The following is an 18,188-nucleotide window of genomic DNA, read 5'->3' as shown; positions in this document are numbered from 1 at the left end:
AAGGAGTATCAATGTTAATATATTTGTGAAACTTGTTCAGGTATTTCTGCTAAAAAGAAAATATTTCCCAGAGGTAGAACTGCTGTGTTAAATGATAACTCCACCTAAAATGTTCATAGCTACTGTTAAATTGGACCTCAAAAGAGGTGTAATAATTATACTTGAATCAAAAATGTGCAAGAGCAGAAGAGTGCCTGCGTTGCCACATTGCTGCCAACACTACATATAATGATGTTTCTTTTTTCTTTTTTTTTTTTTGATTTGGAGTCTCACTCTGTTGCGCAGACTGGAGTGCAGTGGCGGCCACTCCCGGCCACCGCAGCCTCGACCTGCTGGGCTCCGGCGATCCTTCCGCCTCAGTCTTCCAAGTAACTGGAACTACATGCACGTGCTACCATGCCCGGCTAATAATTTTTTGATTTATTGTAGAGATGAGGTCTCGCCAAGTTGCCCAGGCGGGTCTCGAACTCGCAGACTCAGGCAATCCACTCACCTCAGCCTCCCAAAGGCGCAGGATTACAGGCTGAGCCACCAAGCCCGGCTGTGATAATGTTTCTCAACCAGCTTGTCAAGAAATAACAAATTTTATTTAAATTTACATGTCTTTACTTATTACTGAGGTCAAATTTCTTTTAGTATACTTGTTAGCTATTTAAATTTCTCCTTTAAAGAATTGCTTATTTGCTTTGTTTGGCCATTACAATTAACATTCACTTTTTTAATATCTCTTTTTTAATATCATGAAGTTAATTTAATTTTCTAACATTTATTGCGCTCCTACCATGGGTCAGACTCTGTTAGTTTTCACATATATAATAGATTTAAGTGCTTCCCTAGGGACTTAGAATCAAGTGATAAAATGATGTGGAATGATAAATTACTATATTCAAATGTGTTGAGTGCAAGAACAAGGGTCTACACAAAGCCAGCATTGGCTTTGCTAGAGAAGGCATCAGGGAGGATTTCACAGAAGAGACCTTACTGATGACTCTTAAATGATGGGTGAAATTTCACTCTGTAGAGATTGGACAGAAGGCATTAGGTCCAGTGAGAAGAGTACTAGAAAGAGCCCAAAGACATGTATGTGCAATTATTATTCATAATATCAATAACAACTGGCTTGGCCCACAAAGTTTCTGTTGAAAGAAAAGGGTAAGAAATGGGACTGAGTAGATGAGACTAATTTGCACAAGTGCTGACCTACTATTCTTAAGAATTTATGCTTTATCCCTTAATCAAAGGAGAAATATTCTTTTTAACAGGTCACTCCAGCAAAAGAGAGGAATAGCTTTGGTGGGAGCAAGAGATGCAAAGCCTGGAATTAGAAAGTGGAAGGGAGACTATAGCAGCAATGCTGACGGGTGAGTACAGGAGCCTAAAATACTGTAATATCAACAGAATCAAGTGAGCTTAGTCATTGAAAGCATATGATTAGTCCCTTCATCTTCTTGCTGGGAGTAGCACTAGATACTCATCTTTGTGATAGAATTTATTACACGTAATGAAATCATGCATGTATCTGCCAGCCAACTTCACTAAAATGTGACTTTTTTCAAACCTTAAGACTTGCAGTTGACCAAAACATAGTGTTTCACCAAAAAACAAACTGTCAAGTTTCCTCAATTTCCTTGTGGTTACATTTTATGCCAAAACAAATTCAATAGTTGTTAATTAAAAGCTTTTTCTGTCCAGAATCTATAAACCTTCTAATGGCTTACTTCAAACTGTTTTCTAAGGATATGGAAAAATTCAGTGATTAGAGTAATTTGAAATGATGGCGACTTAATTAAGAGTGTAAAGCAATTCATTAACTGTAATTTTTAAAAGGATCCATATGTTTCTCCCTCATCATAGGCATACTACTGTGCTTGCATTTTTCAAAAAGTCAACCTGCTCATTTTTGTTCTGATTGAGGATATCATTTATAACATCACTAATGGCACACATGTGCACCCTGTCATAGATCTTCATATACTGTGATTAATAGTGAGTTTTTCATATTTTTGATGTCTGATTTTTTTAGGCACAAAAGTAGGTTTTAAATCCTGTATTTGCACTGTCAAATATTTAGTTTTTGAGTACTGAGAGCACAGAGGTGAACACGACCTAAGAGCTAACATCTCAGCTCCTCCTATGTGATGGGTTCTTGTTAAATGGCTACGGAATTATGAATGGAGAAACACAAAGGGGTCAAAGATGAAGCTAGATTTCTGGTTTGTGCAGCTGGATTTGTTGGGAAACCAAAAACATGGCAGAGTACCCAGAAATAAGTGTTTTTAGTTTTGTTAGTACTTTAATTTTCACTTTGGTTTTGTTTTCTTTGTTTTACTTTTAACGCAAAACTGCTTTTTTGCCCTTTCATCTCATCCTTCTCTTGGCAGGATTCATACCAGTGCCAAAGTCCCTTTTGCCCAAAGCTATATTTCACAGAGAAAGAACCATGACACAGGTTATAAAGGGACTGAGATATGAGAGACACCACTCGAATGTGCTGCAGTCACGCAGCAGGGCAGGAACATCACACCTGGTAGAGGAAGATTCAGTATTGGGAGGATACTCTGGAGATGGCAAGTGAACTAGAGAAAGTGAAAGGTGAGTTTCAGATACAGGCAGCAGCTGTAACTCGAGCTCAACCACGTTCAAGGAAACATGAAACTGGGGCAATCCACTGTGTAAAGAGGACAGGGGCAACTGGCTCATTGTAAACATAAGCATGTGGGTGGAGAGCCTGACCAGAGTGTATTCCAAAGATATCAATGTGCAACAGCAGCAAGTCAAGGCAGTGAGGAAGTAATTCATGGGCAGGGCGCTCTGTAACAGTTGGTGCCATATTTTGTGCAAATGCATCTGTGAATTATAACTTCAGATACTCTTGAAATAGTTTTTTCCCCTCTTCTTTATCTTTCTTTCTTTCTTTTTTTTTTTTGGCAGAAAGTAATTTTATGGGAGGGGAGAAGAGGATTTTTGTTTGGGAATATTTCCAACTCAGGATTTGGGGGATTTGCATGTTAAAGGTTTTCAAAAAAGTACACAATTATTTACGTAACTACAGAACTGAAAATATATTTTAAAGGTCATTTAGTCCAGATTGCTGACCAGAAAAAATGAATCCTTACGCAATTTAAAACTGGCAGTTGTCTCTCTAAGTTTTTTATAAGGATCTCTAGGGATACAGATTTACCTACCATTTCTTCTGGGCAGTTCTTACATTTATACTAGAATTACAAGTAAATACTGTTTTCTCCTTCCTTACACCTAAACCAACACACTCTTGTTCAAATTCACTTCCATTGTTTAGTCCTCTGTGGATCAGACTACCACTGCCAGTTTTTCTTAGTCCAAATTCTTTTTGTCAGCTCATATTTTTCTGGCCTACTTTTCCTGCTTACAAATGCAATGCTATCAAGACTTTTCCCTTTACACAATCCTAGACTGCCTGATCTACAGACACCAGTGAGAGACATTTTTAAAACAACCAGATAACAACAACAACCTACAAAGAACTTTATGAAGCTCCTGTTCATGGAGTTTCCAGTGTATAATGAGAAATTTGCAAGTCAGACAAAGACAAGAAGGAAGGTGAGGGAGTCGCTGCAAGTACAGTGACGCTACTGCTGAGATGAACAGACCCAGATGGTCGTAATACATTCTGGGAGCTAGCTTTTGGGAGAGCATTAGCCAGCTGCGGTGATAGTAGGTAAGATAAACAGAGTAGGGGCTATTAGAGAAAGGAGGCTGAATGTCAGACCAGTTGCAAAGAAAGGAAATCTCGAACATTTTTAGCTCAGTGAAGACAGCCCTTTTTTCTTAGTCAGATAAAGATAATTTAAGAGATACTAACCACAAGGATTTTATTTCCACTGAGAACACAAGAAGAAATTCATTTATGTCAGCAGAGAAAGGATTTTCATTAAATTTAAGAAAGAAATTCTGTCCAGGAAAAAGTTATTAAACAGTTAAATAGAATTATGAAAAAAGAGAAAAATAATATGAAATTGAATTAGCTTTACAGACATTTTTGAAACACAGGAGAGATTCTCATATATGAGAGAAATGGAGGATATACAGTTATTATTTTATTAATAAAAAGAAGGAATTACAAACCAAGGGCATGACCTCAGGGGTTATTGCAGCTTTTGTTCAAATCCCAGGTCTGCAAATTCCTAGTGTGTGAACTGGGAAAATTTTAAAAATCTTTCTGGACCTCAATTGTTCTCATATATAAAATGGGAAAAATAGCACATACCTTATAGGGCTGAGCGGTGGATTAATGAATTAATATGTGTAAAGAGCCGGGCTCAGTGGCACAGCCTGTAATCCTGCGCCTTTGGGAGGCCGATGTGAGTGGATTGCCTGAGCCCGCGGGTTTGAGACCCGCCTGGGCAACGAGACCTCATCTCTACAATAAATTTAAAAAAAATCAGCTGGGCATGGTAGCGCATGCCTATAATTCCAGCTACTCAGAAGGCTGAGGCGGAAGGATCGCCGGAGCCCAGCAAGTCGAGGTTGCGGTGGCCGGGAGTAGCCACTGCACTCCAGTCTGGGCAACCAAGTGAGACTCCAACTCAGAAAAAAAAAAAAACGTGCAAAGAGTTTAAAAACACTGTCTCAAACTATGAGTGCTCTCACATGGTGAGAGTTACTTAAGATTTTACTACTGTTGTTGATGTCGTTAGTCAGTAGGAAAAAATCCAGTAATACATTGCCAGAAATGAGAGGTAGAGATAAAAGATGATCATACTTTGCGTGACTTAATTATAGACAAATGCATGTCTATCCTTGTCTTTTCCTTCCTATTTCCTTCTTCGGCTCAAATTCAGGTCTAGTAGTCAAGAAATGCATGTTCTAGTCCTATCTTCAACTAACCAGACGTGGTATTTTTCTTATTTTAAATCTCTAGTTTTCCTAGTAGTTTCAAATTCTGCTAGCACTTCTGTCTCACTCTCAATTTACATTTTTCTCTAATCCTTTTTTTCTTCCCATCATCTTCTTTTCTCCTGTCTCTTGTTCCTCTCTTTTAGTCCGTCTCATTCTCTAAATTATCACACATGTGAAGCTTCCCAGCTCCCCTGAGGCCTACGCATCTTTTCATTCTCCATCTCCTGTAGGTAGAAGACACTCTAGGATTTTGTATTTGGTTCCAATTCAAATTGTTATTACCACTGCTTAGGATATAATGCAACAATTTCTGTGTCATACAAATATAGACTATGTCCAGGATGAGTAATGTCTGGGGTCTGGGAGAGGGGCGGTACCCATCATTCTTTTTTATTTCTGAAAACCTCTGGGACAGTGTACAGCTCTCAGCTAACAGTCGGAGAGAAGAACCATTCCCAGATGAAGCATTATTCTAATTCCTAAAACTCTACCAAGACCTGTACTTTTATGAAGAACATCAATCCCAGAGAGTAAACAATGGATAAACTTCAAATGAAAACAAGTCTTTAAATGTTATTTGACGTCAAAAATATAAACTGTGACAGAAGAAAGACATATTATTTTAAAACATTCATCCTAATTAAATTTAATTGAAGAGGACAGAAGGAGAGAAAATCAATGGTTTGATGTACTTGTTAAAAACACAGTGATAGAAACTGAGACATGAACATGATCTAAAATACATAAATTACCATTTAAATATCAAAAGAAAAAAATTATAATTTTCTAGATTCTGGTAAAAGAAGTTTCTGAGATATTATTTTTTGTAAACCTGCTTTAAACTATTCCTGTGGTGGTCTTGGCTTGTTTTAAACTCATTAGGACCTCAGTAAATAAGTTTAACCCCCTAGTTCTCAGTGTATAAAATTGTAAAGATGTCAACATTAGTACTAGCTTAGCCTTAAAAAATATGTTTGAATATAAATGTAGTTCATTCAGAAAGTTCGATCAGAGTGAATTACTCTTGGTAACTAACTGTTGATAACTGTTAGCACAATCTAACAGCCAAAAGGAATATAATGAAATTTTGACACAATCTCAAGAAATAGTTGAGATGATGTTATTCAATATGAAAATGCAAATTATGTATCTGCCAAAGATCTAACTTTCAGGATCTACAAGGAATGGAAACAAAGTAACAGGAAAAAAACAAACAACCCCATTAAAAAGTAGGCAAAGGACATGAATAGACTTTTCAAAAGAAGACATATAAGCAGCCAACAGATACATGAAAAAATGCCCAGCCTCACTAATAATCATCAGAGAAAGACAAATCAAAACCACAATGAGATATCACCTAACTCCAGTACAGATGGCCACGATAAATAAAACAAAAAACAACTGATGCTAGCATGGATGTGGAGAAAAGGGAATGCTTCTATACTGTTGGTGAAAGTGCAAGCTAGTTCAACCTCTATGGAAAGCAGTGCAGCAATTCCTAAAAGAAGTAAAAATTGACCTTCCATATGATCCAGCAATCCCTGTCCTGGGAATATGCCTGGAAGAACGTAAACCACTCTACCAAAAAGACACCTGCACATGCATGTTTACTGCAATACTACTTACAATAGCAAAAACGTGGAATCAACTCTACTACCCATTGAAAGTGGACTGGGTAAAAGAAAATGCGGTACATATATACGGATGGAGTATTACACAGACATAAAAAAGAACAAAATCATGGACTTCACAGCAAATTGGATGGAGTTGAGACCATTATACTAAGCAACTTATCACAGAAACAAATAACTGAATACTGCTTGTTCTCACTCATAAGTGAGCCCTGAACATTAGTCACATTAGCACAAGGGAGGAATTGGCAATTGCTGGGTACTACTAGGGGAGGGAGAGAGAGAGAAGGGTGGGGAGACACATGATCACAAAAAGGGGACCCAGTCCATTACCAGGGGGCTTCTAATTAGAAGCCCAGACTTCACTGCATGCAGCCTACTTACGTAATTAATCCTCACTTGTACCCCACATCTCTTTAATAAAATAAAATTCAATAAAATAAAAAATAAAATGCTAAATCTTTAATATCATGTCTGTTTGCAGATCAACCATTTACTTTGCTATCAGAATACATTTTTTAGTTATCTAAGGTCTTGCACAAGAAATATATACACACACACACACACACATAGTATAGACTATTTTAAGTTATAAAGACATTATATTGTAATGATATTGTTATCCCATATATATTTTTGAAAACTTTAAGATAATTTTCAAGATTTAAAAAAATTCCTCTTTGCTTAAATTATATGTTTCTTGTATATGTCATTTTTTGTGTATATCTCTGTGTGTATATCCATATACATACTATACATTCATACAGCAATAATGTCTCATTATTTAAAAATACCTCAACACTTTATTTTAAAGAAAGTTGGTCTTACTTCTTAAAATAGGCGTTCATATATTCATCCTTTTGCACATTTAATTGCTGATTTTGAGGAGTGAATACAATATATAACTTTTATGTTATAATGTTTTCAATTCAATAAATTATACATTTAGTAGTTTAAGAATTACATATGATTTAAAACAAATATACTATCTGCAGGAAAAAAATCAATTTTTCACTGAAGATAGAGCTTAAGCAGTAAAGCAGTAGCTTCAACTATAGCTGTATGCTGCCATGCCAGCTATTTCCCTAAGGAGAGTCCAGGCACGCTTAATTATAGAGGGACATCATTACTTAGAACAAAAACATGAGTCTTTAATTTCCTTGCCTCTGCTGGACTGAGGTTGTTTATTCTGCTGAATCTAGCAATGTCTGAGTAACACTTAAGCTTAGCTGTTTCCACATACAGGGTCAGGTATTGTTAGGTCACAAAAAACAGCACCTCCTGAGCTCTGATCGGGGCTGCTTCCATAATGGATTAGCAGCCATGCAGAATTCATTATGCCTAGAATTAAACACAGAAAGCCCCTCCTGATGTTTGGATGCTTAAGGAAGCAACTGTTCTTCCTGGCAGCTCCTCTTCTAACTTTTGGACCACCAGATCCCTCCTGGGAACAAACAAAAGAAAGTGCTATTTGAAGTAGCACTTGTTCCTGCAATGTGGTGTCAGTGCATTTCTAATTACAGTCCTGATAGTTTTGAGCATGAGTAGCGAGACAAGAGCCCAGGTCAGCACTTTGGCTTGCCAGGTCAGACTTATTTTCTCCCACTTCTTTCCAATAATAGTTTCTCATATATATCAGAAGTAGCATAAAGAATACATCTTTCTAACTCCAAGAATCACTCCTAAGTTCAATTTTAAGTCATGTGTTGGGAAGCCAAACTCAGCCAAAAAGATTCATTACGAAATTTCAATTAAGTGTCTACTGTACCATCATCTTCAGCTTCAGCAGAATCATGTTCTAACTCAGCAATTCTCATAAAGAATCTGTTTATGTGACTGGACCAGATCTTTACATTTGTGCTGAATCACTATGGACATTGATACATTCCACAATTTTATCTTCCAAACTCTGAAATAGATGGACATTTTGTATTGCTTATTTTGTGAAAACTAAATTTTTTCATCAGAAAGACACAAATTAGTTGCCATGCTTTTTAGATGCAGTATACTGGAGCTTTCCTTCTAGCTACAATAAAGTAGAATCAACCCATAAAACATAATATGAAAAGAAGGTCAACAAAGGAAGCAAATAAACAAGTGTTATGGAAACAAAGAGTGATGAATTCTGACAAGCTAGTTTGGTTTTTTTATTATCATGACATTAGGAAGTGGCACTAAATCTAAGGGTCTGTCACAACCCTCATATATGAAGGCTTTATTATAAGTCAGTCGTTTAAATTAGCACGAAATCGACAACTAGTGAACAAAGTCCAGTATCCATTTGATAAGTGAAATACACAGTTATATCATATAACAGACAGAGCTGCCTGCTGGTGTACTGGGCATACCTAGACTCAAATTTCAGCTCTGCCCATTTGCTAGGTATTGGACTTTTAGCAAGTGAGTTTTTTTGTTTGTTTATTTGTTATGTTTTTTGAGTTGAAGTCTCACTCTGTCACCACAGCCTGGACCTGCTGGGCTCCAGCGATCCTTCCGCCTCAGCCTTCCAACTAGCTGGAACTACAGGCGTGCACTACCACACCCGGCTGATTTTTTGATTTATTGTAGTGATGAGGTCTCACCAAATTGCCCAGGTGGGTCTCGAACTCGCGGGCTCAGGCAATCCACTCACTTCAGCCTCCCAAGGCGCAGGATTACAGGCTGAGTAACTGAGCCCGGCTGCGAGTGAGCTTTTCTAATTCACACTTTTCTCATGGCAAAATGGGTATTTTATAAACTTATCAAGTAGGGCTATTGTAGGATTAAATAAGGTAAGATGGAAAAAGTATACTATACAATGCCTTTCACTCAATAAACACTAAATAGTAATTATAACAACTATTATGATTCTAAACAGAATGATTTAAAATTGTATTCAAATTTAAGAAGTGCTTATGGAATCACTAAAGTATGCACAGCTAGTGAATTTTTTAAAAAAATAACTTGTATAATATTTTGATGGGAAAATCATGTAGATTTGTAGATATAGAGAGTACTGTGAAAGTTATGGCTGATCTAACTAGTAATACTTTTTCCAATATCCAGTTACTCATTCAAATATTTATGGAGTTCTCACAAAATAATCATCATTCAATTACTTAACAATTCTAGAAGTGGAGTTGTCCTAATTGGAAATCTTACATTGCCTGATTGTGTTGGTAGGATTTTTATTCAATAGATGTAAATATAAAATAAGACCCTATGTTTTACTTTAAACATTAAAAAGAATAAGTGGAAAATGATCCAAGTTCAAAGATTGTATAAGGTGTTTAAAACACTGTACTCTCTCTGTTGCTTAGTCTTAACTTTATTCATGTATAAATACACTTGCTGTCCAGAATAGTCTTTGGATGTATGTTACAAATATTATACTTTTTTGCCCCAAATTTTTCAATACGGATTTTTGTTAAGGATTACTTTGTAAGTAAGCTTTTATATATAGTCTGTGCATTGGCATTCACTCTTCTGTGAATTTTTTTAAAAGCTGAGTTAGAGTTTACATACAGCAAAGAACATAAATCTAAAGGATAAAGTTCATTGACTCTTTACAAATATATATATATATATACCTACATAACCACCATTCAGACTATGTCCACGGCTCCATTGTTTTGTCCTCTTCTAGTCAATACCACTAAAAAAATACCACTATTCTGACCTCTATCACCACAGATTAGTTGTGTCTGTTTTGAACTTCATATATATGGAATCATATACATAGAATCATATAATATTCGTATGATTGCTACCTTTAATTACTAATTTTATTAGTTTAGATTTACCCAAGAGGGGCAAAGGGGACCAATGACTTCTTCACTCAGCTTGTCAAAATGCCTATATATCAATGTGTAATAAAAGAATGCTACCAAATCTGATGCTTCCTGTTGGGTATAAATGATCTAAAATACATCTAAAAGGATCCCTACAGTCATCTGCCCTGTGCCATTAGCTATCTCTTTCAAATTTTTACACTTTAAAAATAGTGTACATCTATTATCTACTCACAAACTCTCTGAGGTAGCATGACAGGAGTTTACAATGTTTTTGTAGTCAGATTAGGTGGCTTCCCGATTTGCAGTCTCGGAAATTGAAACACAGAACATTGGTGGCCTTACTTTACTTTTAACACCTATCTAGAGGCAAAGCCACATCTGGAATTTAACTCTTCAGATCTCAAACTACATTCTGTTTACATACAAAATGTAAATAATAACAGTGCAGGAAAGGAATCTGAGAGTGCATGACACCCATTTCCATATTCAAGCAGAACTATATGGAACCCATGCTCAAGAGAGAAAACAAAAAACATGCAATCTCTAAAGAGTTCTAAAACTGGCTAAAAAGATGTTTTCAAAATATTCTAATTAGGTTTTTATTAATTAGTTCTAATTAGTAATTAGAATATTTTGAGATTTACTATTCAGCAAAGACCATGTAAGTTTACATATTCCTACACTTATGAATGATAGAAAAGGGTCTAGGTCATTAAATTATAAATAATTACACAAGAAAAAAAAGTGTAGAGTTCTGCATATTAATTTAAAATAAACTGGCTGGAGGCAGTAGCAAAACCTGTAATCCCAGCACTTTGGGAGGCCGAGCTGAGAGAACTGCCTGAGCCCAGGGGTTCGAGACCCAGCCTGGGTAACTTGGTGAGACTTCATCTTTACAATAAATCACAAAAAATTAGATGGGCGTGGTAGCATGCATCTGTAGTTCCAGCTACTTGGAAGACTGAGGCAGAGGCTCACCTACGCCCGGCAGGTGGAGGCTGTGGTGGCCGTGAGTGTACCACTGCACTCCAGCCTGGGCGACAGAGTGAGATGCCAACTCAAATAAATAAACAAATAAGATAAAATAACAACTTTTAAAATGTAAAAACGATTTATTTTGAATTACACTGAAACACAGAACATGCTTACAGACTTTTTGAAAGGAAAGTTTGCATAGCAACTCAAATAGTAGGTTTATTAACTCTATAATAAAACACAATCTATCGTAATACTATAAGAAAAGGATTGACAGTGGTGGAAAACTATGGGGGGGAGGGAGGGGAAGGGAGGTGGGATTAACGGTAGTCAGTATCTGTCTGGGGATGGGGAGACAGCCCTTATCAACAAGGGTGCCTGAACGATGCATATTTGTATGCCTAGCCCTTAACTGTACCCCACAACTTTAAAATAAAAAATATAGATTAAAAAAAATAAAACACAATCTAAATATCTGTGGAGAGGTCTAATTTCAATACATATTTAAAGGAGTTAGCACTTCAGCTAATGTAGCCAACAAATACTCACTGAGAAAGGAGTATAGAAGATGATCAGACTGTTTTCAGGAACTAGTGTGGCTCAGAGTTATAAATCTCATAGCACAGCTAAGAATAGTAGAAATATTATATTGTACCAGTTCTTTCTTAGTCAATCAGGATAAGTATATTTTTAATAATAAGTTTAATTATCACATTTCATTTAATGATACCCAAAAGCAGAACATGGTTTCACTGACATATATTTAATTTTATGCTGAAAAAATACATACTGGCATATATAATTTTTTTTTACTGTCCTGATTTCTTTTCTTTTTTTATTTTAAAGATGTGGGGTACAATTCAGGATTAGGTACAGAAGTAATCATTTTACAGGTGAAATTTGGATCTCCCATTGATCCTCACTTCGCCTTGTTTGGGATCAGGTAAGTTTATTGATGGTATAATTTTATGCTGCTTATAATTTTATGCTGCTTATGATGACTATAAGAATAGCTTGCTTACACTTTTAAAGTTCAACTATATTACCTAGCTTGTCTACAGTACATGTGTAGATAATCGTAACTTACAGGAGCTCCTCAAAGGCAAATTATAAATTGAATAGACCAATTTTTATACCAAAGCTATTAAAAGAATTTCTATTTAAGATAGATAACTTAGTATAACCCTCAAAGGTAAATTATATTGTAGATAAGTTATAAATTTAGTAAAAATCACTGTTTATGTTTAGGATTAAGATGGAATACAGGCACTAGTATATGTGGAGAGGGTGAAGACAGAGTCCACAAATACTTTTGTGCTGAATGTTTGCTAAATCATAAAATTCTCAGCCAGACCATGATGTAATACTTTGAAATACAGTAAGACGTGTAACAAGAGAGTGCGACTGCATAAATTAGAAACAGAGACTCATTGTCTTTATAAGTTGAAACTTTTGGGCAGTTAAAAGCTCATTACTACATTATAATTCCTTTTAGATGAGAAAAAAAAAGTTCTATATTTGAATTTTTGTTGAGAGTGCCCCTAAAGAAAATGGTATCAGTGGTAATAGTGGTAGTCATAATAACAAAATAATAAGTGGACACTTACAGAATACTTACTACATGCCAAGAACTGTTCTAAGAGTTCTACCTGAAGTCAGCTTCTTAACTTTCTTAAGAGCTGTAGGAAATAAATACTCTTCTTCTTTTTTTTTTTTTTTTGAGTTGGAATCTCTCTCTGTCGCCCAGGTTAGAGAGCAGTGACACACTCATGGCCACCCCAGCGTCGACCTGCTGGGCTCTGGCGGTCCTTCCACCTCAGCCTTCAAAGTAGCCGGAACTACAGCTACCAGGCCCAGCTAATTTTTTATTTTTTTATTTTTTATTGTAGAGACTAAGTCCCCGGTTGTAAATACTATTCTTATCTATCAGTTTCATAGATAACAACATTGAGAAATAAAACGTTTGAGTACACCACCTGAAACCAGGCAGTCTGGCCCAAGACTTATATAATTTAACTTCTACACTACAATTGTATCTCACAATAGAAAAATGAAATCTTAAAATTATACATTCCACTTAATTTATGACATTCTTGAATGGTAACTCAGTGTTGTTATTTTATATTCAATACAAGCTTCTGTAATAGACAGATAGAAGTCTTTCTTCATCATACTTCAAAAACTTCCCAGGACGTTTTATCAAAATCAAAACTATTGAGAAGTTTCTTTGTCCCATTCAGAGATTTTTCAATACATTCCATTTTTCCTACAGTGGCAGATTTGAGAAAAAACTGTGGCAAAAACTCAGAATCATTTTTGTCCAGTAATTATACAATAACTACTTAAATTTAAAAATCTTACAAGGTTTATAAGTACCTACATAATATTTTTCTTTATTGTAGTAGTTATAATGTTGAATCAAACAACAAATATGTATTGTCACAAGAAAAACATGTTGAGCAATTTACTGGAGAGTATAATAAAGTATGTCATTGCCCTGGGTTCTAGAAGCCTGATTAGATGGGTATATCTGGGGAAACCACATGACAATTTTCATGAAGCATTCAGATAATGCTTTTTCAAGTGGAACCAAAGAGTTCTAAACAATGAATGCCCTTAGATAACCATAACTAACCAAACACACAAAGATTCTACTTTCTTAGAGAAAGAATCCTATTTTTCCCTTAGTTTTTTTCCCTAGTTCAATCTATGGCTTATAGTGGGTGCTTAACAAATGTTGTTGACTGACAAACAGAAAATAATATTTTCTCTTTTTCTCTGGCTCCCTTTCAATCTGTTCTTTCAATGTAGCCAGAATGAAATTTTTGAAATATAAATTCCTCCTCTCTACCAACCACACTGTACTCTTTCCATTGTTTTTCATCATGTTTACAAAAACAGATTTAAATCCTTGACATGGTCCAAAAGGCTCTACCTAACTTGGCCCCATTCCTCTCTTAGGGGTAGAGTTAGAGATCCATATTCAATGGCATTCTTCAGTAGCTTGAACATGTTGTGCCTTCTGTCTTCACCTAGCTAATACCTAATACTTTTTCTCTGCCTTTACTTGGCTAGATCATTCTCATCTTTCAGATTTTAGTTTGATAATCACACCTCAGGAAAAGTTTCTTTATTTGGTCAGTTCACACTATTTTGAATTCTCATAGTACCATGCACTCATCCTTCAAAATACATAATACAAAATACATTTTAAATTTCCTTTTCTAAAAAAATGAATGTCTCCTCAATATAATATAAGGTCTATGAAGGTAGAAACTATCTCTGAGTTTACTCATCATTTTATTACATGAGCCTAGCACTTTGTCATATATAAACAACAATAGTTGCTGAATAAAGAAATAAATGAATGAATGAATGAGTGAATATGGTTGTCTATCTGGTCACATTAGTAAAGTAACAGAAAGCAGGGGCTTTGTTAAATCACATCTGTCAAAGTGCCATATTCAGTAATATTAAGCAGTCAGCATAAATCATATGTGTTTATGGCCATTTAAAAAGAGAAAATGCAAAAAAGTGACACAGTCAAATATAAAATTTTAATAAACATGACCTTAAAATGCATGAGGCCTGGATCTGGAAATCATAAATATAGTTTAATTTCTTACTGATCATCCTTTTTATTATTGTTTTTAAGCTGGATGACTATGAAATTCAATAATTCTTTCAAGTTGCTAAGAAACTATTAGTACTCTTAAGTAGAAATGCATTAAATAATAATGGTCCAGGGACACTTAGATGAGGTGCATATGAAAAAGCTATGTACCTCATAAGCATCCATCATTCAGGAAAGATGACATTTTTGGTTAGTTGAGTCCTAAGGCTGACATTCGGGGTCAAAGAACATAAGTGATGGATAAATTAGTTTCATAACATTTTTATATATTTTGTCCCCTTGACTAACACTTGAACCTGAAAAAAGTCTCAACCCGAATGAACTGGAAATCTTATTCAGGAGACATAGGGTTTAGGGATAAGAGTGTTCATGTTCTTACCTGAGCTCTATCACTAACCTGGTCAGGAGACATACCTTTTCAGTTTTATCACTCCATCAGTATATAAATAAAATAAAACTTGCTGGGCTTGAATATACAGAGCCAAGATGGAACTGAGATCATTCAATAAAAAATATTCTAGAAATTCATAGGTGCATAAGTTGTTTCAAGGCTCTCTTGGCTGGGGGTGAGTGAGGGCAGATAATCTTATTTTCTTATTGCACTCTTATTGCTTTTTTAGCAGTTCTTACTGCCTTTTAAATATAAAGGCAACTAAAATAAGATTAAAGCTTAAAAGAATTCTAGTTGGGACCGTAAATAATTTGAATTTGTGTTTAATATTTGTTTGTCTGTTGTTTTTCCCCTACATTTTCTCTAATGTATGTGGGTTTACTTTTTAAAATTAGTTTTTATAAAGAAATGTGGCAATCAGTGTAAATACTGGCTAGAAGCAGAGCTTTGTTTATCCTTCATCTGAATAGAAATCATCTATCCCTAGCCATCCATATATGAATTGTTGGGAGAGGCAACCATTCTCAATTAATTATTCAAAAGTCACTTGACACACATGAAACAGGAAAAATAAGCAAAATGGAGCCAATTCTTCCAGGAAGACCGACTCTGCCTTTATCATTCCATCTCCATTTCTATGACACTCAAAAGAATCCAGTCTTTTGTTTTCCTTCCATGACTAGTGGTGATCTTTGCACCATTTTCAGTTCAAATCTTCCAAATGAATCAGTGCTCCAGCAAAATCCTGAAGGGTTTGTTTTTCTGCATTGAATTATCTTATGCATCAGGCAGTATACTATTCAGTTATGCATCTTGGTAATTCCAAATTCTTTATCTTATAGAAAGAGCTATCCATTTGCCAAAATAAAAGGCATTTCAGAAACATCTAATTCTGTTTCTCCTTAACACATTACTTTTTCCATGCTTTCTCCACTCCTAACTGTTCCTGCTTATGTATGATCCCCGGATCCCTGAATTAAAAATGCATAGAAAAATTAAAAATTTCATTTAAAACACCCTCCCACACAGTACAAGCTGTCATTGTGTCATATTTGTTTCCTAATTTAAAGATGGAGTTATATTCATGTGTCCTTCATTAAATTGCCTTCTCTATCTTGTAAAGTAGCATTAGGACAGAGCAATTTTCCCATAAAATATTTTCATTTTAAAATTCATTTATAATAAACAGTGCAAAGATATGCATTTTCAAATTATACTATTGAAATTATCATATCTTTCTATCTTAGTTGATTTAGACTTAGGTTAGATTTGAGAAAAGAAAAAATGTTTTTTAAATTTTTGTAAAATATAACTATTTTGAAACCTAATTTTACATTCACAGAAATGTAAAAGCTGTCAAAAAGCTGAAGTGCAGTATAGGCCATGGAATATCCGGTCTTCTATAATTACCTAAGCCAAAATATAATAAAAAACAAAACCCACATGAAGGCAGAGCACAACAAAATAGCACTTTTATTTTTCCCCCTCCTAATCATGAAGACAGAACTCTCCCAAAGATCTGTTTTTCTTCTTCCTAACTAACTCCCTTTGCTGTTTAAACAATTTTTATCAAGTCTTACAATTTTTATCAAGTCTTCATTTCTCTTAAAGTCAAGTGAGAGAGAACTGCCAAGTCTAATAAGATTTACAAAGGCTAGTTCCCCTTAGCAGTGTCAGCAAAAAAACAAAGACATTATACAATAAAACACAGTCACACATAGAGCTTTTTTCCCTATAGCTTTTAAAATCAGATCTACTAATTCATCCTTTTTTCCCCATTGCAGCCACAAATGTCAGTTATCCATGTGTTGATTGCCTTGGTTTGACCCATAAGCTATCCACTTTAAACCTTGACCCCTTCTCTCCTGCTTAACCGCTGATACGTCCATGATTCATCTTTTTCATATCACTCACTTTCCGTTCATAGGTTTTTCTGTATTTATACCACAATGTTTTCCTCAGTCACTGTCATGTAACAACATCAGAGAAACACAATGAAGACTGAATTTTATTTATAAAGGGGAGAAAATAAAACTGAGGTATGATTTTCGTTGTTTAATGCCACATTGCTTCAAGTCCCAAGAACCACAGAAATTACAACTTGGCCTCCACTACTCAGATAAATGTCATTAGCTGAATATCCTTAGAAAATCTCTTGCAATCCCTCACATGCATCCCTGTGTATTAGCCTGCAGAAGCTCCCGATCCAGAAACAGCTAAATTTCTCTAGTACTATAGGTTCTCTTTCCAAGGCATCTGTTAATTGAGAAATATGTTATTTAATTTCTAACACTTAAACATTAGGTGACCTGTCTCACACTTCAAGAAACCACAGAAATCACAAAATTTTACCTAAATTTGACAAATGTTGGATTTGGACTTAACCATGGAAACCAACATTAATTCCAAAAAAACTCCTGCTAATGAAAAAAATCTTCACGTCTCCTCTTCCCGTTTTTCCACAACCAAGAGCAGGTCTTTACCGCTCTATTTGCAGAAGGCGTAGCAGCGCCTGTGAACCCTGTCTCTCTTGCCTTTGACCACGAGTAATCATAACCACGTGGGGATTCTCGACCATGGCCGTGGTCAACCTCTCCTGCACTTCATTTTCCATCAAATGCATGCCCAGTCTTCCAGATGCTGGCCTGCATCTTATGGGCAAAGTCTGGGTGTCACAGATTTAGAGGTAGGAGAGGGAAGTGTGGGGGTCACTTGGATCTGCCTTGGCCCAATAAACATAGGCCCTGGACACCTGCCAAAGAACCCGAGGAATCCGAGGAGAGGCTGCGCTACTCGCCACTTGGAAGGAATTAGGGCTGGTGGACAGGGCTCCAAGGAGGAACCTGAACCTGGAAATGGGGGCTGCTCGGTCATGACCAGGAGGCCGAGGGAGGAGCCGTGGGAGG

At 35.8% G+C, this 18,188-nt stretch overlaps 1 protein-coding gene across 1 annotated transcript in view; it reads right to left on the bottom strand.

Moving 5' to 3' along the window:
• The window catches only part of LOC103275819 (neurexin-1-like), a 113,253-nt gene that overhangs the window by 93,798 nt on the left and 1,267 nt on the right, over positions 1-18,188 (bottom strand). The gene's annotated exons all lie outside the window — the stretch shown is intronic.

This window comes from Carlito syrichta, unplaced genomic scaffold, assembly GCF_000164805.1.
Source record: "Carlito syrichta isolate Samal-C Ts95f unplaced genomic scaffold, Tarsius_syrichta-2.0.1 Scaffold315763, whole genome shotgun sequence".
Lineage (NCBI taxonomy): Eukaryota > Metazoa > Chordata > Mammalia > Primates > Tarsiidae > Carlito > Carlito syrichta.
The sequence above is the reverse complement of the archived record's forward strand: the minus strand, read 5'-3'. Positions and strand labels throughout refer to the sequence as shown.